The 27,467-nt window shown below is 56.4% G+C and overlaps 1 protein-coding gene across 4 annotated transcripts in view; it reads right to left on the bottom strand.

Annotated features, from left to right (window-relative positions):
- RNF24 (ring finger protein 24) overlaps positions 1-24,651 on the bottom strand; it is a 35,698-nt gene extending 11,047 nt beyond the window's left edge. Inside the window, exons 1-2 of one of the 4 annotated variants that reach the window (XM_054172405.1) lie at positions 24,581-24,651; positions 16,279-16,347 (exon numbers count right to left, since the gene is read on the bottom strand). The gene's annotated coding sequence lies outside the window, so the exon portion shown is untranslated. Of the gene's footprint in view, positions 1-16,278; positions 16,348-19,565; positions 19,934-24,580 lie in introns of those variants that run through there. The other 3 variants (XM_054172406.1, XM_054172408.1, XM_054172407.1) reach the window with 3 other exon arrangements.
- Between the last annotated feature and the right edge of the window lie 2,816 nt (positions 24,652-27,467).

Raw genomic sequence — 27,467 nt, 5'->3', positions numbered from 1 at the left:
GAGACAGGGAGGAAACGCAGGGATGTGAGGGGAGGCTCCTGCAGCAGCATGGGATGTCCTGCTGAGACCAGCAACCCCTCCAAAGGCAGGCAGGGGAAAGGGGAGAGCAGCCAGCAGCGCTCCCTGCTCGCTCATTGAGGTGAAGGAATCCTTGCCCCAAGCCAGACCTTTGGCCATGAACCCTGAAAACAAAGCTGGGGCTGGGATTGGTTTTCCTCCTCCTGTGAGCTTTTCCTCCAGCTCTTGCCCCTTCCTCATCACACACATCATCCTTTAAGTCAAGTGCTGGTGGGGATTTGCAGCTGAGGAGCTCCAGCTGCAGCCAGTGTCCCCCAAGCCCCTCCTGATTAAACCAGAAGACTGAAGGCTTCACAGCAAGGCAGCTTTCCCTCCCCTTCCCCTCCTGGGGCTTTCTCATTCTGTAGAAGCCTCAAAGAGGCAGAGGAACCAGCAGGGGTCCAGCACGCCCCCAGCAGCCAGGAGAGGCCAAGGACCTCCCCGTGCTGCACGGCTGTGCCCCCAAGCAATGGCAGGGGCCATACAAGGCACTGGGCTTGTTTTCACCACCTGAGGCTCAGGCTTGGAGGCCTAAGGGCACTTTTGCAAGCTTCAGCTCTATTCCTCAGTACAAGCCCAGGCTGCTTCCCCCCAGTAAAAGCCCGCAGCGGCCCCGAGCAGCAGCCAGGAGCTCGGCTGTGCAGGGACCACGTCTGGGGCATGTGACTGAGCCCTCCCTCCCCTCCCAGAGACCGACTGGAACCCCGAGCAGCTGCTTGGGCTAACGACTTCAGCGGATCATCTCTCCTGTGCCTTCAGCTCCACGATTCCCCACGGGGCAGATGAGGCTTTGAGCACAGCCCAGGCTAGGAGTCGGGCAGTACACCAGCCCAGTGTCTCTGTACCACCACCCCCGCGGCTGCTGTGAGGCCAGGCCGATCAAACCCTTCCTGGGCAGCACACCTTCAGTGTTCCTTCCCACTGCAGCCACCCCTGAGCCGTTCACCCTTGAACGATCACAACCGTCTGTGGCCCGGCATAAAGTTCAGCCCCCCGCAGCTTGGAGAGGGAAGTTCACCGCTCCGCCTTGTTTGCCTTTGTGCCCCGGGGGAGCGGGCCGGACCCGCACCCAGGTTTCACAACAAGCAGGGAAAGTACCTGAAGTCTGAGCCCTGTTTCCCAAATAGAATTCCCAGGGGATAACAAACCCTTCCCCCAGAGCAGGGAGCTGTCAGTGGCAGGTTCACCGCACGGCTGGGCTCGGCACGGGGTGAGGAGACGGCGGCGAAACCGCCGGGCCTGACCCCCGGCAGCCTGCCCAGGATCACAATGGCCAGCTGGGCTTGGAGCCTCTCCAGAGGGAGACTCCACAACCTCTCTGGGCAGCCTGCTCCTGCCTGCTCCAGGGCTCCAGCACCCTCACAGCAGAGAAGTTTCTCCTGCCATTCAGGTGGAACCTCCTGGGCTTATGCCCATTGTGCCCTTCCCCAGCTTGTGCCCACTGCACCTTCCTGTCACTGGGCACCACTTACACGTGGTCTGGCCTCATCCTCTCATCCCCCCAAACTCAGCTCTTTGCTGGGCATTGAGCAGATCCCCTCTGGGGCTGCTCTTCTCCAGGCTCAACAGCCCCAGGGCTCTCAGCCTTTGCTCCTCACAGAGATGCTCCAGGCCCCTCACATCTCCACAACCCCCCACACCAAGGCATGTCCACGTAGAGCAGGTCACACAGGAGCAGGTGCCAGTGGGTTTTGAATGTCTCCAGAGATGGAGACTCCACCAGCTCTGTGAGCAGCCTGTTGCAGTGCTCCCTCACCCTTAAAGAAGTTCCTCCTCATGTTCAGATGCAACTTCTTAGGTCCCACTTTGTGCCTGTTACCCCTTCTCCTGTCGCTGGGTGCCACTGAACAAGGACTGACACCCACCCTTTCAGGGTTTATAAGCACTGATGAGATTCCCCCTCAGTCTCCTCCAGACTACAGTGTCCTCCAGGCTCCCACCCCGCAGGCACTGCTCATCTTTCCCTTGCTGGAGCAGGAGCAGACTCAGCGCTCACCCACCACCCCCAGCGCCCTCCGCACGGCCTCCCTGCTCCGCTGCCTTCGGTTTCCTCGGCTCCCGGGGAGTTTCCAGGCAATGTCTGCTAAAGCCTGGATTTGATTAAAGCCTCCAGAGCCCAGCACACATGTTCAGAGACTCTCCCAGCCAACGTGGAAAGGCTCTGAGAGCTGGGGGGCCAGCACCCCTCCCCCGGCAAGCGCTGCCGGGGCCGGGATTATACAGCAGAGCGATGGGCTGGCAGCTGAGGCTCCCGCAGCAGCCTTTGCTAGCCCCAGCTGAGCTCCTCTGGCCCCAAACCAGCCCCCAGGCAGCCCCAACCCTTTGTTCCAGCAGTTAATGGGCAGCTCGGCGGCGCTGGGCTGGGTTTGGCTTTCGTCTCCGCACCACTGGCTGGGTCAAAGGCATGTGAGGTGGCGCAGAGCTGGTGCCCTGGGTCACGCCGACGCTCACGCCACCCAGAGTGGCCCCAGCTGAGCCTGGCCACCTCAGGCTTGTGCTGATGGGCACCAGTGTTGGTCAAGGCACTGGCCAAGGTTGGGTGGCTCCAGCTCCTCAATCATAGAATCAATAAGGTTGGAAAAGACCTCAGAGATCATCAAGTCCAAGCTGTCACCCAACACCTCATGGCTACTAAACCATGGCACCAAGTGCCACATCCAATCCCCTCTTGAACACCTCCAGGGATGGGGACTCCACCACCTCCCTGGGCAGCACATTCCAATGGCTAACTCCTCTCATTGTGAAGAACTTTCTCCTCACCTCAAGTTTAAACCTTCTCTGGTGCAGCTTGAGACTGTGTCCTCTTGTTCTGGTGCCGGTTGCCTGGGAGAAGAGACCAACCCCCACCTGGCTACAACCTCCCTTCAGGTAGTTGTAGACAGCAATAAGGTCTCCCCTGAGCCTCCTCTTCTCCAGGTTAAACAACCCCAGCTCCCTCAGCCTCTCCTCACAGGGCTGTGCTCGAGGCCTCTCCCCAGCCTCATTGCCCTTCTCTGGACACATTCAAGTGTCTCAATGTCCTTCTTAAACTGAGGAGCCCAGAACTGGACACAGGACTCAAGGTTTGGCCTAACCAGTGCTGAGCACAGGGCACAATGACTTCCCTGCTCCTGCTAGCCACACTGTTCCTGATGCAGGCCAGGATGCCATTGGCCTTCTTGGCCCCCTGGGCACACTGCTGGCTCCTGTTCAGCCAGCTGTCAATCAGCACCCCCAAGAGGAAGCCAAATGTCCTCCACCTGGGTCAGATGCAGGTGAGTTTTTGCAAGGAAGCAGAGGCCACGCTGGGAGGTCAGGCAGCAGAACCAATCAGCACTGCACTACTGTTTGTTCTTTCCTTTACAACTCCTCTAACTTCCAATGCTCCTCTCAGCAGGGCTTTGGTTCAGCCCTCCCAGCCACCAGGAGATGTCCAAAAGCAGAGCCGGTGAGGAAGGAGGACCCCGGCTGCATTTAGGGCACTAAGCCTCACTCATCAAGCCAGGAAAGCTCCTTATGCTTGTGTCCAGCCAAGCCATGCAGATCTTCCACAGGCTCTCACAGCCTCCACAGCTACAAATCATCCCAGCCTCCAGCAAACACCTGGCTGGGAGAAAGAGAGCTCCATCTCAGCGCTGCTCTCCTCTTCCAGTGGCACCATGTCCCTAACATTTTACCCCAAAGGGCTTTCACCTCTACAGCCATGACCTGCCTGTGGCCATACCACAGGCTCAGCCTCCTGAGGACAACCCTTTGGGCCCTTACACAGGGCAAGCTCAGATTCATCCTCCCCCTGTGTGAAGTAACCTTCTCCACATCAGAGCCACCCTGGTCCTTCCTCCCTCCTGCTCCAACAGCTGAGGAACTGAACAGCAAAACCCACGGAGGGTAGAGGGAAAAATTAAGTTAGCCTGCAGAGGATGCAGGAAACTGTTAACTTTGAAAGCCTTCACTGAAATCTGATGATTTTAAGCAGCCAAGCTCTGGGGCTGGGTTCTTTTTGAGGGGGGGAGGGGACTGCATGTTAATCTGCTTCAGATTTGTGAGAGCGCAGCCAAGGGAAATAAAAAAGGAGCTGTAAAGCAGGATGAAAAGTTTCTGGTGCAGAACAAAAGCCTCCCTGTTGCTCTCACCAGGGCCAAGGCATTGCAAAGCAGGCAGATGCTCCTCCTGGGGCACCCACCAGCCCTCCTGGGGCACTGACTGTCCCTGGGAGGTCCCCGCAGCACTCAGGATGGAGGACACAAGAGGCATGGAGTTGGGGGCACAGAAACCCAATGGAGGGGAGGATTTCCCCAGGGCTGGATGGGACCCTGGCTGTGGCCTGAGGTTACTGGGGAAGGGGGAAGTCATAGAATCATGAACACATCAGGGTGGAAGGGACCCTCAAAGGTCACCCTGTCCAACCCCCCTGCAGTGAGCAGGGATGAGCAGGGACATCCAGCACAAGAAGGACATTGGCCTGTTGGAGCAGGTGCAGATGAGGCCTTGAAGATGATCAGAGGGCTGAAGAATCTCCCCTATGGGGACAGGCTGAGAGGTGTGGGGTGTTTCAGTTTGGAGAAGAGTCCAGGGAGGCCTCAGAGCAGCTTTCCAGTACCTGAAGGGGGCTACAGGCGAGCTGGGGAGGGACCTTCTACAAGGGCCACTCTACAAGAGTGGCTTTCAGCTGGAAGAGGGGAGACTTACACTGGAGATTAGGAAGACATTCTTTCCAGTGAGGATGGTGAGACACTGGAACAGGTTGCCCAGGGAGGCTGGGGATGCCTCCTCCCTGGAGGTGCTGAAGGCCAGATTAGATGAGGCCTTAAGCAACCTGGGCTGGTGGAAGGTGCTCATGGCAGAGGGGTTGGAACTGGATACCTTTAAGGTCCCCTCCAACCCAAACCATTCTGTGACTCTATGATCTGTAACTAGAGCAGGATGCTCAGGGCCCCATCAAGTTTGACTCTGAATGTGTCCAGGGATGGGGCCTCAAGCACATCCCTGGGCAGCCTGTTCCATTATTTTACCACCCTTCCTCTCAATGTCCAGCCTAAGTCTCCCCTGCTCCAGTCTCAAACCACTGCCCCTCATCCTATTGTCCCAAGCCCTTCTAAATGGTCCCTCCCCAGCCTTCCTGTATGTCCCCTTCAGATATTGAAATGCAGCTCTAAGGTTTCCCCAGAGCCTTCTCCCCTCCAGGCTGAACAGCCCCAACTCTCCCAGCCTGCCTTTGTAGGAGAGGCTCTCCAGCCCTCTGATCATCTTCGTGGCCTCCTCTGGACCTGCTCCAGCAGGTCCATGTCTCTGCTGTGTTTCAACAACCCAACAGCTTGCAAAACTGAGAAGGAACAGTGGTGTCCTCACAACGAGGCCATATGAATGATGGAGAGAGGCAGGGAGGGCAGAGCACCCCCAGCTCCAGGCCTCCTCCTTGCTACAGCCCACAGTGAATCAACCCCGCGGGGCCCGGCGCAACCCCGGTTCTTCGACAACCACACAAATGAGCTCTAATTAAAAGCCAGGTCTGGGTTAATGGCCTCTCCAGATGTCAGGAAGTGGTCCAGGTCAGCTTGGCAGAGCCTTGATTACCAGTTGAGCTGGTAAAGGCAAAGCTAAGTAAGCCATGGAGCTACAGGAATCCCTATTATCATCACAGCAAGCGCTTAATGCGCTTAATAACCAAGGTCTCACCCACAGCTTTCATCAGGAGATCTCCAAGGGATTAACAAAGGAGGCAGTGATCTTCTCACAGGCAGGGAAACTGAGGCAGAGTGAGGCAGAGGAACCATAGTCCCTAAGCCCAGGGCTGACAGTGAGGACATGGCTGGTCCACAGTGGATGATGCCCTGAGCATCACTCATGGGCTGAAAGTTGCACAGATTTCATCCTTCAAACGCAGCAGCACAGAACCAGAGAACTGATTGAGCTGGAGCAGACCTCTGAGACCATCAGCTCCAGCCACTGACCTAACAAGCACCCCCACAGCCATTAAACCACGTCCCCAAGTGCCATGGCCACACTTTCCTTAGAATCATAGAATCAACAAGGTTGGAGAAGACCTCAAAGGTCATCAAGTCCAACCTGTCACCCAGCACCTCAGGACTAAACCATGGTACCAAGTGCCACATCCAATCCCCTCTTGAACACCTCCAGGGATGGTGACCCCACCACCTCCCTGGGCAGCCTGTTCCAGTGCCTGACCACTCTTGCAGGGAAGAGTTTTTACCTAATCTCCAACCTAAACCTCCCCTGGTGCACCTTGAGGCCATTTGCTCTTGTCCTATCACCTGATACAAGAGAGAAGAGACCAAACTCCACTTGGCTCCAACCTCCTTTCAGAGAGCTGTAGAGAGCAATGAGGTCTCCCCTCAGCCTCCTTTGCCCCAGTCTAAACAACCTCAGCTCCCTCAGCTGCTCCTCCCCAGCCCTGCTCTCCAAACCCTTCACCAGCATTGCTGCCCTTCTCTGGAAATGCTCCAGCATCTCCATGTCCTTCCTGTGGTGCCCAAACAGATGCACAAACTGCATCAGGTTGCAAGGGACCCTCAGAGATCATCTTGTCCAACCCCCCTGCAGTCAGCAGGGACGCTTCCAACTAGATCAGGCTGCCTGCCCAGAGCCAAATGCAGTCTGCTCTGGAATGTCTCCATTTGCACTCCTTCTCCAGGTTTTACTTATTAAAAGGAGCTGCCCATGGGGGCTTGTTGGTTTATCCTCATTATTTATTTATCCCATCAGAGCACAGAGCAGCCATGCCAGTGCTCTGCATCACACCTAAATATAGCCCAAGCCCTGCCTCTGCTGCCAGAAACAAAGCCCCATTTTCAGAGGAACTGACCTCAGCTTTTCAAGATCAACAACTTCCTCTGCAGGAATTCAAAGCCAAGCCAGGCTCTGGTCTGAACCAAAAGTGGATGGAGCTGGTGGTTTGAGCCCCCAGCAGCATCCCATCAGCTCATCTCTAGGAAATAGGGAGCTTTAAAAACTAGCAGCCAGACACAGGCACGTTCCTGCTGCCCAGTTCACAGAGTCACAGAATGGTTTGGGATGGAAAGGACCTTAAAGATCATCCAGTTCCAACCCTCCTGCCAAGGGCAGGGACACCTCCCACTAGCCCAGGTTGCTCAAGGCCTCATCCAGCCTGGCCTTGAACACCTCCAGGGAGGGTTCATCCACAGCCTCCCTGCGCAACTACCCTCAGTGGAAAGAATTTCTTCCTAATCTCCAGGCTAAACCTGCCCTTTCTCCAGCTGAGAGCCATTGCCTCTCACCCTGTCACTACAAGCCCTTGTCAAAAGTCCCTTCCCAGCTCTCCTGTAGCCCCCTTCAGGTACTGGAAGGCTGCTTAAGGTCTCCCTGGAGCCTTCTCCAGGCTGCACAGCCCCAACTCCCTCAGCCTGTCCCATAGGGGAAGTTCTGCAGCCCTCTGATCATCTTTGTGGCCTCCTCTGGACCGGTTCCAACAGTTCTAGGTCCTTCTTGTGCTGGGGGCTCCAGAACCGGATGCAGTGCTCCAGGTGGGGGTCTCCCCAGAGCAGAGTAGAGGGGGAGAACCACTTCCCCTGGTCGAAGCCAGGGATCTCTGTGCCAGGGGCATGCCGAGCCGCGGCGGAACTGCAAGCGGCGATGTGGTGTGGCCGGGCAGGGCTGCGGGCAGGGCTGCGGGCAGGGCTGCGGGCAGGGCTGCGGGCAGGGCTGCGGGCAGGGCTGCGGGCAGGGCTGCGGGCAGGTGCGAGCAGCGTCTCCGGTTTCAAAGGCGTTTCGCAAGCCCCCGCCGCGCTTTGTCCGGGTTGAAGCACGACGGCTATTAACCGGCCTGGAAGTTAAAGTGTGAGCGGCTGCAACACCCCAGCTTGTGCTGCGGAGCCCAGCGCTCTCCCATGCGAGACCTCCTCAACACGAAGGCTCTCTCCCGGCCGTGTCCGGCAGTTCAAACAGACCCCACAACCACCGGAAGATGTCTCCCGGTGTTGAAAAACGCAGCGGCGGGAGATGCCTGCCTCCGCCTCCCAGGCAAAAGAAAGCCCCCTCGTGAACCCCAAAAGAAAAGTGAAGCTCTGACCTCAAGCAGCTGGATGGAATTTCCTTCAGCTCCACCTCTGGAGCTGCTCCAGGGCAAGGATCTGCAGCACAGCGCTGGGAAAATCATGAGCAGCTGCGGAGCCGGCCCCCAGCCCCGGCGCTGCTCTCGCCCCAGCCGTGCCACAGGGCTGGAGCCAGCTCCACGCTGCTCTGTCCTTCACCATCCAGAGCAAGGGGCAACGTGGGAGCGCTGCCTTTTGCTCTCCAAAACCAGGGGACAACGGGATTGGGGGTGGAGAGAGGGAAAGCTCAGCATGTTGTGCTTCTAGCAGACCCACAGTGCTCCTATGGGGATGGTGCCCAGCCTGGCCACATCCAGTGCCAGCTTCAAACGTGCAAGCAGACCCTCCTTGAGCAGCAGCAGCAGCCAGCAGCGAGCAGAGGAGGATCGTGAGTGACAGTGTGAGCGATTAGCACCATTAACAACTGGAGAAGGGCCCCACAGGTCCTTCGGGGCACGGGGCAGAGCCCCCTGAGCCCCTGCACGGCTGCCCCGGGGCGATGCTGCAGCGCGGCTGGCCACAGAGGAAGCTCTCGGGTGTCGGAACAGAACCTGTTTGTTTCACCCATTTCACTTGGGGGGGAGGGTGGATTTTTGTCGGGTGCCTGGACAACCAGAAAACCAAACTGACCTCCAAGCAAGAACCCCTTGGAACCTTTGATCCCTTCTCCCTGAGAGCAAGTCTCTGATGCTTGTTTTGAGCTGGAATCAGGAAACAACCTGGCTGAGTTCCCTGCCTGGCCAACGCTGAGCCCAAAACCTTAACCCTCTCCACCACCCTGGGGCAGGGGGACAAGGAGGGAGCAATGTGGCAACACGAGGAAGCAGTCAGGCCCTGGGAAACAACAGAGAAGTCTTTCTAATGAAAGCAACACCCACAGCACACAGCAGGTACCTCTGCCACTTGGAATCACAGACCCACAGAAGGGAAGCAGCAAGGCTTTTTCAAGAGAGGGGATTCTGCCCCTTTGCTCTGCTGAGACCCCACCTCAAATACTGGTGACCCCAGCATAAGGATGCAGAGCTCTTGGACAGAGTCCAGAGGAGGGCCATGAAGATGATCCAAGGACTGGACACCTCTGCTATGGGGATAGCCTGAGGGAGCTGGAGTTGCTCAGCCTGGAGAAGGCTCATGGGGGACCTCAGACCTGCCTGCCAGTACCCAAAGGGAGTCTACAAGAAGGGCAGAGAGGGACTTTTCATAAGGGTGTCCAGCAACAGGACAAGGGGGAATGAGTTTTAAGCTGAGGAAAGTAGGGTTAGGTTGGATCTTAGAAAGAAGTCCTTCAGGATGAGGGTGGTGAGACTCTGGAACAGGTTGCCCAGGCAGGCTGTGCATGTCCCCTCCCTGGAGATGCTCAAGGCCAGACTGGATGAGGCCTCCAGCAGCCAAGACTAGTCGAGAAGTGTCCCTGCCTCTGGCAGGGAGGTTGGAGCAGATGATCTTGGAGGTCCCTTACAACCTAACCTATTCTGTGATTCTATGAAGTAACCACAGAGTTACAGAACTGTTGTGGTTGGAAAAGACCTTCAGGATCATGGAGTCCAACCATTAAGCCAACACTTCCAGGTCACCACTAAACCACATCCCTCAATTTTCAGCAAGAGCTTTTGATCCTGGACTGTTTATTAGACAAATGATCCTAAGACCTTGGCACTGAGCCCCTCCAAAGGTGAAGCCATTTTTGCTGCCACTGGAGGAGGTATGAGTAGAAAACAGGTCAGGGGCAGCTTCCATCAAAGGCTTTCCCTCAGCGTCGCTAGCAGCAAACCTCTGGGCTGGCTTGGCAAGTTCCAGGAAAAAAAGGGCAAAAATAAACAAACAAATGGAAAAAAAAAAGTAACATCAATAGATATTTTTAAACTGGGCTGCAGGAACGGGGAGAGTGGAGTTTGGAGGAGAGCCCTGCTCAGGCTCCCACCAGAACGGACCTCACGGCTGGGCAGGGTCTGAAGCCGGCAGCGTCCCGCTTCGGAAGGCGCAGGCCAGCTGCCTCTGCATGGCTCACTTTGCTCCTCAGGATGAAGTCACTCTGCAAGAATTTTTCCCCACTGGCCCAGGGGAATTTTTTTCCCCCTTTTTCCTGGCATGCTCCATCCTGGATCCCACGTCACAACCTGCTGAGCTCACTCTTCCTCTCAAGAGCGTGGTGGGAAAGGATGTGCCGCTGCCTCCTCCTGCCCCCAGCCCTGTCCCTCATCATGGTGGAGGAAAGCACGAGGTGGGAGGCCCCAGTGCTCTGTATGGGGTCATGGTGCTGGGACCTCATCACCCTGATCCTGCCTCCATCCCTGCCTGCTGCTACAGTGCTCCATGGAGCAGCATTCCCCATGAGCAGCACCCTGCCATCCCATGTAGCTCAAATGCTAGAACATTAACAACAGGCTTGGTCTGAAAACTGGAGGGGTTCAGACCAAGCAAAGCACCAAAATCCACAGCTGAAGTCAGGGATCACATCTGCAACTAGAGCAGGTTGCTCAGAGCCCTGATCAACCTGGAATGTTTCCAGCAATGGGGCATCTGCCACCTCTCCAAGCAACCTGGCCAGGGTCTCACCACCCTCAGTGTCAAACATGTCTTTCTTCTATCCAGTCTGAGTCTCTCTCTTTTAGTTTAAACTATCACCCCTTCCCCTGTCACAACAGGCCCTGCTAACAACTCTGTCCCCAGCTTTCTGATGGATCCCTTTCAGGACTGGAATACAACAAGGTCTCCTGGTCTCACACCTGGAAGAAGACTTCACTTTGATCCAAGTCATCTTCAGGCGGAACAAAAGCAAATCCCTTCGTCTGGAGCAGAAGAGCAAACCAGCCTTCTCCACTCTTTCATAGTGAGAAGCAGATGGACTAAATGACCTCCTGAAACCTTTTTGCCTCCATTTCCTAAGCTCCTTTAGTGTGGAACCCCCCACCCCATAAATCAGTGCAAGATCCCAGGATCAATAATCCCTACAAAGTCGCGCTGGAGGCATGGAGCCCGCGCCGGGAACGGCAGCGGAGCTAACGGCAGCCAGAGCAGGCAGCACGATTTGGGATGCAGGAGGGCACAATGCTCTCCTTTGCACTAAGGAAGGTTGCTAGGTTATGGATTTTTTTTTTTGGGGGGGGGGAGGAGGGAGGAGGAGGAACACACATAATCTGAAAGGGGATCCAGATGGCCATAAAGCCTCGTGGTGGCAAAGCAGCATGAGGCCTGAGAGGGAAGAATTCCTCTTTATGCTGCTGCCGTCTGCTCCCGGAGCCTGGCTTGCACTCCTCAGGAATGCTCTGCACGGAGCCCTGTAACCACTCCAGTTACAGCCATGGTGAAAGTGAAGGAGCAGAGGTAGCTGGGTGTAGAAAGGTGGAAAAGCTGTTGTCTGGACACTGGGAAAAGGTCATGAAACTAAACCCCATGGTTGGAGCTGCCCCCAAAGCCTGCGTGGACACTGCGGGGTTGTGTTTTGAGAAGCTGACAGCAGCCAGGAAAAGCCAAGCAGATCCAGACCTCAGCCTGCCAGGAATTCACCCCAATGCCACCTCACTGCCCTCTGCTATTGTCCCTGAGCTGTGCCATCAGCCTGCCCTTCCCCTACTTCTAACCAAAGGGCTGGGCTTTGGGGTTGGGATTTCACATCCTTCCTTCTCCTCTGCTAACAGAGACCCAGGGGGGGATCCTGCAACACTTTAGAATCCAGGAAAAATTCCACCCCAGAGCCATGGGATATGGCTTCATTCCCACAGCATCAACACAAGCAGAAGGGGCTGCAAGGATCACAAACCCCTCACATTTCAGCTGGAAATGGAAAGCTGAACTTTTCCACTCCCAGAAGTGTCCAAGTGAGGTGCCCCATGGAGATCACAGAACCCTGGTAACACAGGGGGTGGAAGGGACCTCTTTGGACCATCAAGTCCAAGCCCTCTGCTAAAGCAGGGTCACCCACAGCAGACTGCCCAGGATCACAGTGTCCAGGTAGGTTTGGAATCTCTCCAGAGAAGAAGACTCCACAATCTCTCTGAGCAGCCTGCTCCAGGGCTCCAGCACCCTCACAGCAAAGAAGTTTCTCCTCCTGTTCAGATGCAGCCTCCTGGGTTCCAGCTTGTTCCTGCTGCCCCTTGTCCTGTTGCTGGCTACCACTGACAAGAGTCTGGCCCCAGCCTCTTGCCCTGCACCTTTTAGCCCTTACTGAGCATTGATAAGATCCCCTCTCAGTTTGCTCTTCTCCAGGCTCAACAGCCCCAGGTCTTTCAGCCTCTCCTTCTCACAGAGATGCTCCAGTCCCTGAATCACCTTTGTAGCCTCTGCTGCACTCACTCCAGTAGTTCCCTGTCTCCGAGGATCCCAGAACTGGACTCAGTACTCCTGATGTGTCCTCACTAGGGCAAAAATAGAGGGGGACAGAGAAAGTCAAAGGACCTTAAAATTCAGGGGTATCCACACCCCAGGGCTCTGTAACCAGGAGATGATAGATAACCATGAGTCAGTGCTCAGCATCCCCTACCCACCCTCCTGCTTGGCCCAAAGCTTTTCACACAAGCTTCTCATGAATTCAGCCCTAAACAAGTAAAACCCCAAGTTACAGCTGTGCTGCTGCTGGACTCATTCATCAAGGAAAACCCCATACCCCAACAAACAACTTTGGAGAGAGTTACATAAACTTTGCACTTTCTTCTTGCAGCTGACTCAACAAAACCTTCTAACCGTTCCCCTGACCGCCTCAAGGTTACTGGGGCCTCCTTGGGCAGCACAGCTCAAAACCACCAAGGGGATTTTCAGGGGTGGAAGAGTCTGCTGTGGGATGGTTCCAAATTCCCTGGTGATGAATTTCCTACAAGAAGGCAAAATAGATGAGTGGCACTAAGGAGTGGGCTTAGCAACATGCAGGCAGACTGCTCTGGTGTCTTCCTAAAGGTCCAGCTAAACACAGGGAGGAACTTATTTAAGAGTGGTGGAGCACTGGAGCAGGCTGCCCTGAGAGCTGGTGGAGTCTCCATCTCTGGAGACATTCAAAACCCAACTGGATGTGTTCCTGTGTGACCTTCTTGGGGTCAACCTGCCTTGGCAGGAGGGTTGGATCTCCAGAGGTCCTTTCCAACCCCTACCATTCCATGATACCATGAAGAGAGCACATGATGCCTGGGAGCCCTCAAGTTTGGTTTTGTACTACAAGTTAACGAAACTGCCAGCCAGCCTGGTTCTTAAATTGCCACCTCACACTGGCCACACATGCACCTGCCATAGCCAGCCTTTAAAATGGAGACTTGCCCCTCCTCCTTCTCGACACACCCACCCTTCAGATACTTGCAAACACTGATCAGATCCCCTCTCAGTCTTTTCTTCTCCAGGCTAAACAGCCCCAGGTCTCTCAGCCTGTTCTCCTCAGACAGATCTTCCAGTCCCTCCAGCATCCTCACAGCCTCCACTGGACTCACTCCAGTATATCCTTGCCCCTCTTGGAACTGGTGAGCCCAGAAGTGGACACAACACTCCAGATGTGGTCTCACCACAGCCCTGCAGACTAAATGAAATTCATACTCTACAACTTATGTGTTATTTTAATGGTTCTAAATTAACTTGCTTTGGCAGACTCAATGATCAGAGAATCACAGAATCAACCAGGTTGAAAAAGACCTCAGAGATCATCAAGTCCAACCTATTACCTAACACCTCCTGACACCTAAACCATGGCTTCTGTGCCCCTGTACTCAGCACTGGTTAGGCCACACCTTGAGTCCTGTGTCCAGTTCTGGGCCCCTCAGTTTAAGAAGGACATTGAGACACTTGAAGGTGTCCAGAGAAGGGCAACAAGGCTGGGAAGAGGCCTCAAGCACAGCGCACAGCCCTCTGAGGAGAGACTGAGGGAGCTGGGGTTGCTTAGCCTGGAGAAGAGGAGGCTCAGGAGAGACCTCAATGCTGTCTACAACTGCCTGAAGGGAGGTTGTAGCCAGGTGGGGGTTGGTCTCTTCTCCCAGGCAGCCAGCACCAGAACAAGAGGACACAGTCTCAAACTGCACCAGGGGAAGTTTAGGCTGGAGGTGAGGAGAAAGTTCTTCACTGAGAGAGTTGTTGGCCATTGGAATGTGCTGCCCAGGGAGGTGGTGGAGTCACCATCCCTGGAGGTGTTCAAGAGGGGATTGGATGTGGCACTTGGTGCCATGGTTTAGTCATGGGGTCTGTGGTGACAGGTTGGACTTGATGATCTTTGAGGTCTCTTCCAACCTTGGTGATTCTGTGATTCAAGTGCCTCATCCAATCCATTTTTGAAGGCCTCCAGGGACAGGGACTCCACCACCTCCCTCCCTTCCAACCCCCAGATTCCATGACAGACTCTGCCAGGGAAGGCCCCGCCAGGGCAGGCTCTGGCAGGGCAGGGCCCAGCAGCGTGGGGTGTGTTGGGTGGCAGCAGCAAGGAGCACCATTGACATTCCAGGGGAGCAGGCAGCTCTGCTCGGCACGGCAGGGGCTGCCACCTCACATCACATTCGGATGCAGAAGACGAGGCTGTGAAAATGCCACCGCGGCGCCTGTTGGCACAGCTCAATGAAAACGCCGTGGCCTCATTAGCAGAGTGGAAATTATGAGCTTGCCTTTGTGTATATTTAAAAGCTTGCCTCTGAAAGTAGATTGGGTCGGGGCCAGACATTCCTGGCCGGGAGCTGCTCCCGCCGGGCGCTTGGGGATCGCCCGGCTCACGTAGGTCAAGGCGCCGCGCAGCCACCCACCCGCCAGAAAAGGCCTTTAAAGAGCACCCTGCAGGGAAAGGCAGGGGTGGGGCTGCACCAGCAGACACAGCAACAGGCTCTGGACTAAGCCCTCCTCCACCTCAGCTCCCTGTCAGGCTTTCCTGTGAGCTACACGCTGACCGCCTCCTAATCGCAGCACAGGTTGGAATTAAGAGGACGCAAGAATGTTGGGCGTGTGGAGAGCAGCATGCTGCCACCAGCGCTGCTGAGAGCATCCCATCCACCCCAAACCACTGTGCCCTGCTGGGGAAAGGCCATGACAGCCCAAATCCTTTGTAATAGAGGGCAGCCTGGGAGGTAACATCAGAGACTGGATGGGGCACTTGGTGCCATGGTTTAGTTGACTAGAAGTGTTGGATGATCAGTTGGACTCGATGATCTTGAAGGTCTTTTCCAACCTGGTTAATTCTATTCTATTCTATTCCATTCTATTCCATTCTATTCTATTCTATTCTATTCTATTCTATTCTATTCTATTCTATTCTATTGTCAGGATCTGCTCACCCCCATGTGGGATTTTCATGGAATCACAGAATGGTTTGGGTTGGAAGGGACCTTTAAAGGTCACCCAGTCCAATCCCTCTGCAGTCAACAGGGACATCTGCAACTAAAGCAGGTTGCTTACAGCCCCAGATAACCTGACCTGGAGTGGTTCCAAAGATGGGGCATCTACCACCTCTCTGGGCAGCCTGGGACAGGGTCTCACCATCTTCAAGGTAAAACAAGTATCTTCCTTCTCTCTAGTTTCAGTCTCCCTCTTTTAGTCTCAAACCATCACTGCTTGTCCTGTCACAACAGGCCCTGAGGAAGTCTGTTCACAGCTTTCTGACCAGCCCTTTAAGTACTGAAAGGCCACCAGGACGTCTCACTAAAGCCTTCTCTTCTCCAGGCTCAACAACACCAACTCTCTCAGCCTGGTCTCACAGCAGAGGGCTCCCAGCCCTCCCAGCATTGCTGTGGCCTCCTATGGCCCCACTCCAACAGGTCCATGTTTCTGCTGTGGTGAGCACTCCAGAGCTGGCCCCAGCACTGCAGGGGGGTCTCAGCAGATTGCAGCAGAGGGGCAAAATCCCCTCCCTGTCCCTGCTGCTCACCCTGCTGGGGATCAGCTCAGGACACAGCTGGCTCTGGGCTGGCAGCATACAGTGCCAGCTCATGTCCAGCTGCTCACTCACCAGCACCCTCAAGTCCTCCTCCACAGGGCTGCTCTCCATCCCTTCACCTCCCAGCCTGTGTTGATCCTGGGAATTGTCCTGACCCGTGTGCAGGGCCTTGCACTTGGCCTTATTGAACCTCATGAGGTTCACACAGGCCCACTTCTCCAGCTTGCCCAGGCCCTTCTAGATGACATCCCATCCTTCAGGCACGTTGACCACACCACTCAGCTGGGTGTCACCCCCAAACTTCCAAGTCTCCACTGTGAAAAGCTTCCGGGTCGGCTCCCTACTTACCCGCACGGGTGCCGCACCGCAGCCGAGCCACACACACCCAAGGTATCTGCTCAAGGGCTGCCGGGGAGGCTGGAAGAAAGAACAAAACAAACCCTAATATTGCACAGAAAGCCCCAGCAAGCGAGGGAGAGGATGGAGAGACTGCTTTGAAAGGCTCCCATTGGCACAAGCTCCTAGGAGCTCTTAGTAACAGCACAGAGATCCCCTTTAAACACACGGCGGTGACATTACGCGGCGCAGGGAGAGGAGAAGGGGGAGGGGGGAAGGCTCAGCTAATCCTCACAGTTTTATAAGCGTCTGAGACACTAATCCGCTGATCTCATTGAAAGGGATTAGAATTACTCCCTCACCAGTAAATTTCAGAGGTTTTCTACCAGCTGTAAACAAAAGCAGAGAGCAGCCCGCAGAGGCGGCTGCCACACAGCGAGTCCTCGCCCGGCAATCCTCCCCGGGGCTGGCTTTGGGGTGGAAAAGGGCAATTTCCATCCCAGGACCACAGAGAGCTGTATGGAGGGGGGCTGGTATCCAAAGGGAGCCCTGTCAGCTCACCTGGCTGCAGCCAGAAGGCAAGAGCTCAGCTTGGGTGAGCATCAGGACACATTTTTGCAGTCCCGCTCTTAAGGGAATGAGGGTCCAGCCAAAACAACCTCCACCCTAAAGCCCCAGCTTGTTCTGCCCTGGCTAAGGACAACCTCACTTTATTAGTACAATAAAAAGAAGGCAAGCTTAGAATGACAGAATTGTTTTGGTTGGAAAAACCTTTAAAATCATGGAGTCCAAGCATTCTCTAACTCTGCTAAGGCTGTTGCTACACCACATCCCTCAGCACATCTTTTAAACACCTTCAGGAATGTGACCACTTCCCCAGGGAGCCTGTTCCAGTCTTTGAGAACCCTTTCAGTCAAGAAGTTTCTTCTGATAGACAACCTAAACCACCCATGGTACAACTTGAGGCCGTTTCCTCTCGTCCCATCACTTGTTACAAGAGACCAACCCCCACCTCACTCCAGCCTCCTTTCAGGGAGTTGCAAACAGCCAGGCAGTCTCCCCTCAGCCTCCTTTTCTCCAAGCTGAACAACTCCAGTTCCCACAGCTGCTCCTCACAAGACCTGTGCTCTAGACTCTCCACCAGCCCCACTGCCATCCTCTGGACATGCTCCAGCACCTCAATCTTCTTCTTGGAGTGAGGGGCCCAAAACTGAGTACAGCACTCAAGGTGTGGCTTAACTGTGCTGAGAGCAGGGGCACCATCACTGCCCTGGTCCTGCTGGTCACACTATTGCTGATCCAGGCCAGGATGCTGTTGACCTTCTTGGCCACCTGGACTAACTTCTAAGCAGCAAATGGGGCAATTCACACAAAACCTGAGCTTCACCCAGCTTCACAGCACCCTTCCCCCCCCTTCCCCCCCCCCCCCCCCCCAGTTTCTCAAGCCACATTATCTAGGTCCTTGTGTGAAGCTGCTGCAGTGAATAATTGATGGTGTCAAAGAATACATCATTTGGGTTGGAAGATGAAGCAGGCAACATGCAGCCTGGTGTGAGATACCAACCACAGCTCACTCCTATGTTGCATGTTCTGGCTCTTAAGAGAAACATTAATGGCTGGAATGAATCAAAACCCAAAAGAGGCTTCAGGCCAAAAGGATTCAGGTGATCCTCTGGTGAGGAAAAGTCACTTTGGTTAGAAAAGTTTTCTAACAAAGAAAGCAAACTTTTGTCAGTTCCTTCTCTACTCAGTGAAATTCCACCCAAAACAGAAACCGAAAGCGTCTCGAGTTTCAATCTCAGGCTAAATCAGGACTCAGCCTCATCAGGGCTTGCCTTAAAGCCACTCCTTTTGGAAGTGTTTGGTGGGATGGCAGCAGAACCCCCCTGCTCCAGCCCATTTTAATGGGGAGCCAAGAGGGGTTTGTCTCCTCAGGCACAGAAAAAAACAGTCTCTTGGCTTTGGAAGAACAAAGCCCAGCTCCTGACATCCTGCAGCACTATGCTCTCAGCTTTAGCATCCAAGGCTCTTCCAGACTGGAACAAACCATCCAGGGCTAGGACCATCTCCAGCCCCATCCCTCTCACCAGGCTTCGAGGGAGAAGATGCCATGGGAGACACAGGGGGAAGGTGCTGCAGGAGACGCAGGGGAGGAAGATGCTGCAAGAGACGAGATGCAAGGGGGGGGACGCTGCAGGAGACGAGATGCAAGGCGGGGGACGCTGCAGGAGACGAGATGCAAGGGGGGGGGACGCTGCAGGAGACGAGATGCAAGGCGGGGGACGCTGCAGGAGACGAGATGCAAGGGGGGGGGGGACGCTGCAGGAGACGAGATGCAAGGGGGGGGACGCTGCAGGAGACGAGATGCAAGGGGGGGGGACGCTGCAGGAGAGGAGATGCAAGGGTGGGGGCGCTGCAGGAGACGAGATGCAAGGGGGGGGACGCTGCAGGAGACGAGATGCAAGGGGGGGGACGCTGCAGGAGACGAGATGCAAGGCGGGGGGACGCTGCAGGAGACGAGATGCAAGGGGGGAGGGACGCTGCAGGAGACGAGATGCAGGAGGAAGATGCAAGGGGAAGCTCTGAGCGCAGCGGGGAGCACATGACAACTGCCAAAGCCGCAGCCACGGAAATGATCCCTTTTTCTCGCTTTTACTCCCAAAGCACCGCCCCCAGCAAGGCTCGGCTCAGCAGTGAGGGTTTTTTCAGTGCGGGGCCAGGGAGCAGGGCTCAGCTGGCCGCCAGCACCCAGGGACAAGCTGCAGCAGCTCTGGGGGCGGATGATCTTTACTATTCAGTCACAAACCCCCCCCGCCGCTGCGCAGCCCAGGCCCGCTGCTGTCACACAGCCTCCAAACCCCTCATCTCGTATTCCAGACGCCGAGGGACCCAGATGCCGGCTCCTAATCCAGCGCTTCTCAGCTCAAAAAAGCGAACAAAACCCACCCCCAGCCCTGCAGCTGCGTTAATAACCAGCGAGCCAGGAAACTGCCCCGGGGGAAGCCCGGCCTGGCAGCGGGTTTTGTATTGAACAATAGCAACATGCGCGTCTTTAAAGCGCCGCGGAAACCTTCCCCTTCTCCTGCTGGCGAGAAGGCTCTGCGCGGGGAGGAGTTTAATGCGATCCCTTCCCTGCGCTGGCAATCCAATTTCGCGCAGGCTGGAAGCACCGAGAGGCCGGGCAGAGGGGTTGGGAGGGAGCTGGGATGAGTTTATTGGAGTTGGAAGCTATCAGGTGGGTGACCACGCTCCCTCCCACCTGATTCTGAGGAGTGATTTGGCTTCAGCCATCATCCTACCTGCTGGGCTGCTCCTCCTGGCTTCAAACAGAGCGATCAAAGAGGCCAAACCTCCACGCCTGAGGATTCCCGTTTTCCCCTAAATGCTCTTCCAAGGTGGGCAGATGGGAAAGCCCCCGCAATCTGTGGGCAGGGAGAGCAGCAGCAACCCCGAGCTGGCTGCGGGCTGCAGGAGGAGTGTGGCTGCTCCCAGTACTTTCAGTTTCTCTCTTGCCAACGCAGCCTCCTGGCACCGTTTCCTCTAAGGCGCTTTGCGAGTCAAAAGCTGCATTAGCAGCGAGATTAATCCTCCACGGGGATAACAAAGTAAACCAGGAGAAGTTATTCCTGCTTCCTTCCCCAGAGCTGGAGCAGAAAAAGCGACTGGCTGAAGGACTTCCCTGCCCGGGGCTTCCCGGCCCTTGCTCCTCCTCCTGCTCCTCGGTGCCTCGCCTGCTTTTTCCGAAGGCTGATCCAGCTTTAGCTCCAGCCTCGGAGCAACCTGAGACCTTGCAGCCCTTGGCTGTGCCAAGGCAGCTGCTGGCAGCTAATCTGGTCCGTGGGCTCCGACCACCCGTCCACACATTGACATTGAGGCTTCTGACTTCTCTGCGTTGTCTGTCTTCCCCAAGTGCATCTTCTCCTCCTCTGCCCCCACTCCTCTTTAAAGTCCCTTCCAGCTCAAGCCATTCTATGACTCCATGATCCCTACCTCAGGAGTTTCACAGCACCACCGTGGCCTCTGCTGGCATTCCTTCAAGGTGCTTTGGCCAGCTGCTCTTTCTTCCTGTTGACATCCCGCTGGCACCATCATCAGCTCATTAACGGGACACAGCCACCCTTGTAGTGTGGTTGGAACTCTTGGGGCTTCTTCTTTTTCTTTGAAGGAAATCAAATGCGTCCATATAGGCAGAGAAATGAGATGTGTGTGGCTCCCATCATCGCTCTTAGAGAGGGTAAAGCATCCCAGACCGATGCAGCTCAACCTCCACCCATCGCAGGGGCTTGGCACCTTCTCCTCCAGCACGCATTTGTCCACCAAGCAAGAGGCAAGGCTGGGCTCAGGTGACAGCAGATAAGCCCCTGCATGGCATCGTCACTGATGTCATTGCAAAGCACTGTCGGTGAGGCAGGGTGGGGCTGCGGGCAGGGTGGCCGCTCCCGACCTGAACTCTGAGCAGCTCCAGGGCGATGTCACCGTCAAGGGGCAGGGGAAGGAAGTCCAGGCAAGGTAGATGTTATCTGATGTCAACAACACTCAGCTTTATGAGGAGTGATTGCAGGACACAAAAATAAACAGGAACCCAGCTCGGCAACACCGACCAAAGCTGACACCCAGGTGCCTGAAGATCAAGGGAAGCTTCGAACAATAAAGCCACCCTCCAGGCTTCCACACTCATGGTTCCGAGGTGGTTGAAGACCACCTGCACCTCCTTTGCTGGCCTGAGGGATGAGGTTGCCTGCGTTTATTGTGTACCCACAGGAGACAGCAAGAGTCTGACCCAGGGGGAGAGGACCTCGTCTCAGCCATGCCAAGCCTGTCATTGCACAGCAGGAGCCTTTCAGGTCATGGTGGAGGGAGCAGGGATGAGGGCACCCAGTCATGCCTCTCTCCACCTTTCCAACATCCAGGTGGTGGTTTATGGTTATGAGCTAATCACTTGCAATGCCTCTTCTGCCACGTGGCCAATGCAGAAGTGACAGCTGGGCCTCCACTGGGAGGGATAGCCTAAGAGGGAACATGTGCTGAGGTGGCCCATGAGTAGCAAAACCCTCCTAGCAAAGCCAGGTGTCCTCATATCATCCAACAAATCATTTAGACCAGGGCATCAGTTGGAAACATCAGTCCTTGTTGGATAAAATCTCTGGGTTCAGTTCACTCTCAGTCTGCAGGCACCCCACAAGCAGCTCAGCCACTTCCTCACCATGTAACCCTCAACCTTCTTCTCTCCATCACCTGCCTCTCCCCCAGAGCGTTGCCAGGACCATTCTCTGGCCAAGAACAGCAGTAGCAACCAGCAGCCATCATCCCATTTCCCATTTGGCACATAGGCTTTTCCTTATTTGAAGCTCAGACAGATGCCACAACATCCAGAGCATGTTAATCAACGTGTCCCTCACAGCTAGTCTATCACAGGTATCTCCAATCATGCTTGGAGGTGAACAGATTGGAGCCTGAGCTGTACAGGCAAGAGGTCCCACCACAGCTTACCCACCTCCACAGCTTGTCCTCCCCAGTCAGAGAGCGCCTTTGACCACACAGCAATGCTGGCGACCCAACCAGCAGACCTAGAGCATCCAAACCCTGATGGAGTTGAGAAGGAAAGTCCCAGCCAGTGGGCCAGCCCTGGCATAAACTTTTACCAGGCTCAGCAGTGACAAAATAAACAAACACCAAGCCAAGACTGAGAGACCCAGAAAGCCATCACCACCCTCACCACCAGCAGTTCTATCACCAGCTCAGGGACCAGGGCCTCCACCTGTGGGCATCAGCTCCCCAGCACCACTCCTCCTGGCTGCTTTCCCCAGGCACTGCAAGGGCAGGAGGAGTTATTTTTCCTTCCTTTTTTTTTTCCCTCCTTTCCCTCATTTAAATACCTCTGTTAGCACATTTTGGGTTCCTTCCACATTGCCCCCAAGCATTTCTCCTGTCAGGGGCCGTATTCTTCTGCTGCCAGTTACTGGAGGCAAAGGCTTGTTATTTTTCCGGGCTGGGGGCCAAATTTGTGTTTAATTTTTGCTCCAGATGGCACAGCACTCTAGATGCATCAGCTGGAGCATCTAACCTGTATGAATAGAGTGATAGAGCAAATAACCTGATTTACTCAGGGGCTGCTCGACACGCTCAGGGTAGCTCTGTTTACCCCACCCACAGTAAAAGGAGCCTTAACGTGGACACTGGCCACGCTCTTGCTATCAAACCTGACAGCCAGGGCAACACAGACAACCACAGGAGTCTAACAAAGAATAATGTTTAAACCTTTACTTTGTTTCCTTGCAAGTCAAGCACAAAAAAAAGAGGCTCATTTCAGCCAGGCCAGACCCTGGCCCTGGGTTTCCTTCTCCTCCCTCAGGCCTCACCAGCCCCCAAGCCGCTGTCAGCAGTGGGTCATGCAACCTGGGTTTGAGCTCCTCCTCCAAGTGAGAAGGAGAAGGGTTGGTGAAGGTGGATTTTGAGGTGTGCTGAGAGCTCGTGGCTCTGCTCACCCAAGGAGACGTGAGAGGACAACCACCAGATGTTCCAGTTTCACTTCTGGCTAATTCTCCTCGCTGCCACATCCCTCTGGCACAGCCTGCAGCCGGGAGATGTTCCCTGCAAACTGGAGCACCCAAAATAACCCAGGGAACAGGGGGAAATCAAAGAGATGAGAGCAGCTGGTTTATCTGCCTGGGCACAGGGAAGGCTGAATAAAATCAGCTGAGCCTGCGAAGGGCTGGAAACAAAGGGCCGGGGGGGGGTTGTGCTTCCCTTTGCTCTGCTCAGAGCATCCTCGGGCTGCGAGAGCCTGTCCCAGAGGCAGCAGAGACAAAAGAAAGCCAGGAGCTGTGGGCAGGAGCCAGCTGGGGAAAACCGGGGTGAGGAGGCACCCCCCTCACCCTCCCTGGCAGCGGCGGAGCCGGGTTCGCTCGCGTGTTGCCGAACACGTTAGACATGGCAGGAAACTCGAGATCAAAGGCGAGGAGTGTGCCAGAGCAAGATGTCATCCAAACCTCCTGCCAAAGGTGCGCAAGGGGGGGGAAGCAAGCCCCAGACACACACGCTGGCACCGCTGAAGGGGCTGGCACCGCGCACAGGCACGCAGGACAACTGGACCCATGGAGATGCTCTCCTCCACACGCCCAGAATAAAACAAAGACATCCTCAGCTGAACAACCCTCCTCCCCGCCCCCAAATCCCAGGAGGTGCATTTGCACCGTGTGCTTTCAGTCCCCTGGGACCCACGCTCGTCCCCCGGCAATGACAGTGAGGCGGATGCTGGGAGGGCTCCCTACGTGCCTGCAGGGCAGGAGCAGCAGCCCTGAGCCGCTCTGAGGAGCAGCTTTTCCCGTTCCTGGGTGTTTTGCTTTTGAAGCCAAGGGAGCCCGCAGTGTCCTGCCTTGGCGAGAGGACAGGCCCGATTCCAAACCAGCAGCTACCGGGAATGGGAGTGACCCAGGGGCCTCCAGCTGAGCCTGCGGTGGGACCTTCAGGAGCTTCCCCCTTGTGAAAGGGGCCCCGGCAGGACGGGTGCTGGACACACACGCACACCTCTGCCCCTTTGTGCCATCCCAGCGCCCTCCTGTCACTCCTGGGTGAGGCAGCCCCAAGCAGGGGCCCGGACTCCGTTGACCCCTCCTGCATGTCCTCTCTGCTCCATAAACAGGCACCTTATGACATCCACACAGGGCTAACAGTCCCCCCAAAAGCACCCTCGGGTCACCCTGAGGAGAGCCTTCCCGACAGGGGTCTGCGTGGGGTTCAGGCTTGCCCTGCAGGGCAGAGTCTGGGGCAGCACCGTTTCCCTGTGGAGCCGGGAGGGGGTGGCCTGTCCCTAGCGGGGAATGCCAAGGAGGGGGTGTCCCTGCCTCAGAGGGGTGCTGCCCCATAGAGCAGTGCATGAGAGGCCTTGCTCCGCAGGGCTGCTGAGGAGGGTCCGTGCCCCGCAGGGAGGGGTACAGGGACGGCCGTGCCCCGTGGAGCAGTGCACGGCCCCTGCCCCACAAAGCGGTGCACAGGGAGGGGGGCTTGCCCCGCAGGGATGCTGAAGGAGGGGCCTTGCCCCATAGGACAACGCACAGGGAAGGGGCTCTGCCCCACAGGAGTGCTGGAGGAGGAACCCTGCCCCACAGGACGATGCACGGAGAAGGGACCCTGCCCCACAGGGGGAGCCGGAGGAAGGGCCTTTGCCCCACGGAGCGGTGCACGTAGAGGGGGCTTTGCCCCACAGGGCTGCTGGAGCGGGCGCCCTGCCCCACAGCGCGGCGCCCAAGGAGGGGCGCCCGGTCCTCCGGCCCCCCAGGGGGCTCCCGCCCCGCCGCGGCCGCCCCGCACTCACCCGCCGCTGTCCCGCCGAGGCTCGCACCGCCCGCACTGCCCGGCGGCGGGAGGGACCCGGATGGAGCCGGCCCCGCCCCCGCCCGGCCAGACCCCGCCCCCAGACCGCCTGGCCCCGCCCCGCCAGTCCCATCCGATCCGTGCATGCGCCAGGCCCCACCCGCGGCGGAGCGGTGACGTCACAGCGAGGAGGGGCAGGGAGGAAGGTGCCTGCGAGACGGGGAGGGGTCCGGGGGGTCCGTGGCGGTCGGCGCTCCGGGCTCGGGAGGGCTGTGGGCGTGATGGGGACAGTGGGGACGGCGGGGACAATGGGAACAGGTGCTGAGGGCAGGGGGGATAGGGGCTGTCGGGGCAGGGGGTGCTGAGGGAACAGGGGGGACAATAGAGACGGGCTGAGGACAGTGAGGTGGGCCGCGGGGACGGGGGACAGTGTACACAGGCAGTGCAGGTGTGACAATGACGATGGGGGCTGTGGGGACATCGCGACAGCAGCGAGGTGATAAGTGGAGACAGACTGTGAGGGCAGGAGGGTGCACTAGAAACAGGGATGATGTAGCGGGGACGTGAGGTGACTGTGGGGTCAGAGAGATGGTGTGGGGACAAAAGGTGGACTGGAAACAAGGTGACACTGAGGACACGGGCATGATATGGGGACAGGTGGTGGCAGTGGCACCAAGGTGGCAAGGAGTGCAGGGGGGCTGATGTAGGGACACGACGTGACTGTGGAACCAAGGGCTTTGGAGACATGAAGTGTGGGGATGGGAGGCAGCAGTGATGACAGGGACGGTGGTGGCAGCAGGTGAAAATGGGGCCAGGGCATGGCAGTGGGCATGGAGCGATGGTATGGTGACAGGGAGATGGTATGGAGCGGGGTGGCAGTGGGCCAAGAGCAGACAGGAGATGACACCGGGGGGGCTGTGAGTGGGCACTGTCCTGCTCTGGTCATCTCTGTCAGCATCCATAACCAGCTGGCTGCACAGGAGGAGAAGAATCCATCCCTGTCCCCATCCTTGTGAGAGAAATGACATCAGCCCCTGGCTCTGGGATGTCAGCCAGCTGGTGTCACCTCCTTGGGGTGAGCTCTCGTTGTCCTGAGAACAAGGTGTTTCCTCTTCCTGCCCTTTGAAGATGAAGCAGGTGGGCAGGAGGATGGAGACAGCACACACCAGCGCAGGAGGGCCTCTCTGTCCCAGCACAGCAGAGCTGGAGCAGAACTGGGTGACATCCAGCATGATGGTGGCATGCCTGTCTGCACCTGTGTCATGAACTGTGGCAATTCATGGAGCCCAGGATCTTGGCTACATCAGTGACTCATCTCAGCATTATCAGAGTTCCTCACGAGGTGTGAGGTGTTCAGTCTTGACTGGAGGATGTTATTAATGAGCAAGGAAAGCCTTATCTTTTTGGCCAGACTCTTCACTGTTGCCCAGCAACAGGACAAGGGGCAGTGGGCACAGACTGAAACCCAGAAGCTCCCATCTGAAGATGAGGAGAAACTTCTTTGCTGTGGGGGTGCTGGAGCCCTGGAGCAGGCCTCCCAGCGAGGTTGTGGAGTCTCCTTCTCTGCAGAGATTCCAACCCCACCTGGACACTGTGGTCCTGGGCAAGCTGCTGGGGGTGACCCTGCTTTAGCAGGGGGTTGGACTGGATGATCTCCAGAGGTCCCTTCCAACCCACACCATGCTGCGATTCTGTGATTCTCTGTTCTCAGCTGGGGTGGGTGAAGACCAGCAAGGGCAGATCCAGTGGTGGGCTGGGCAGGGAGAGGCAGCCATAATTAGCTGCAATAATGAGAAACCCAGGAATAGCATCTTTGGTGTTTCCCTCCTTGGCCCCACGCATGGGGCCGTGCCGTGGCAGCAACCACATGCTGGTGAAATCAGATGACCATCGACGTGGGGGTGGGGAGCTCCTCCTGCAGCAGGGAGCAACGCTGCTCTCCTGCCTTGCTCTCCAGCAGATGGTCCCCAGGCACTGTGAGAGCCTGGGATTCCAGCCATGACCTCGTCCCACTTGCAGTCCAGGCTGTGTGGGATGCCTCGGCACGCCCGGGGGATGCGGCAGGGAGCCGGTTTGCTGGATGCCTTCATGCAGCGGAGCTGTGTTCCTGCTGTGGGAATCCCCACTTCACACAGCAGGCCTCTGCCTGGACATGCTGGAGCTGCTTGGGCTGGGAGTCCTGGTGCCCACACAGAGACTGGAGAGCCAGGGCCTTGTGTGGACTCGCCTCCAGCAGCTAACAGGATGAATCTGGGAAGCAAATGCACTTGGACATCAGGTTCTGCTGTTCTTCCCACCCCAGCCAGCTCCCAGTACCCTGGGCTGAAGCCTGGAGCTGCAGCTGGTGGAGAGCAGAGCTGCTGGCTGTGCACACAGCCTTTGCCTTTGGCAGTTGTAGAATCATAGAGTGTTTGGTTTGGTTTGGAAGGGGCCTTCAAGATCATCTAGTCCAAGCTCCTGCCATGGTCATTTATACCTTCAACTAGAACAGGCTGTTCAGAGCCCTGCCCGACCTGGCCTTGAACAGTACTAGGCATGCAGCATACACAACCTCTCTGAGCATCCTGTTCCAGTATCTCACCACCCTCACAGTGAAGAATTTCTTCCTCATGTTTAAATCTTCTCTCAGTTTAAAGCCATTGTCTCCCTCCTACCACAATACTGCCCAATAAACCATCCTTCCCCACCTTTCCTCTAGGCCCCTTTAAGTGATGAAAAGCCACCACAAGCCTGTGGCCCCACTCCAACAGGTCCCTGTCTGTGCTGTGCTGAGCACTCCAGAGCTGGCCCCAGCACTGCAGGTGGGGTCTCAGCAGAACAGAGCAAAGGTGCAGAATCCCCTCCCTGCCCCTGCTGCCCACCCTGCTGGGGATCAGCCCAGGACAGGT

This window comes from Dryobates pubescens, chromosome 23 (genome assembly GCF_014839835.1).
Source record: "Dryobates pubescens isolate bDryPub1 chromosome 23, bDryPub1.pri, whole genome shotgun sequence".
In the NCBI taxonomy this organism is placed as follows: domain Eukaryota; kingdom Metazoa; phylum Chordata; class Aves; order Piciformes; family Picidae; genus Dryobates; species Dryobates pubescens.
The sequence above is the reverse complement of the archived record's forward strand: the minus strand, read 5'-3'. Positions and strand labels throughout refer to the sequence as shown.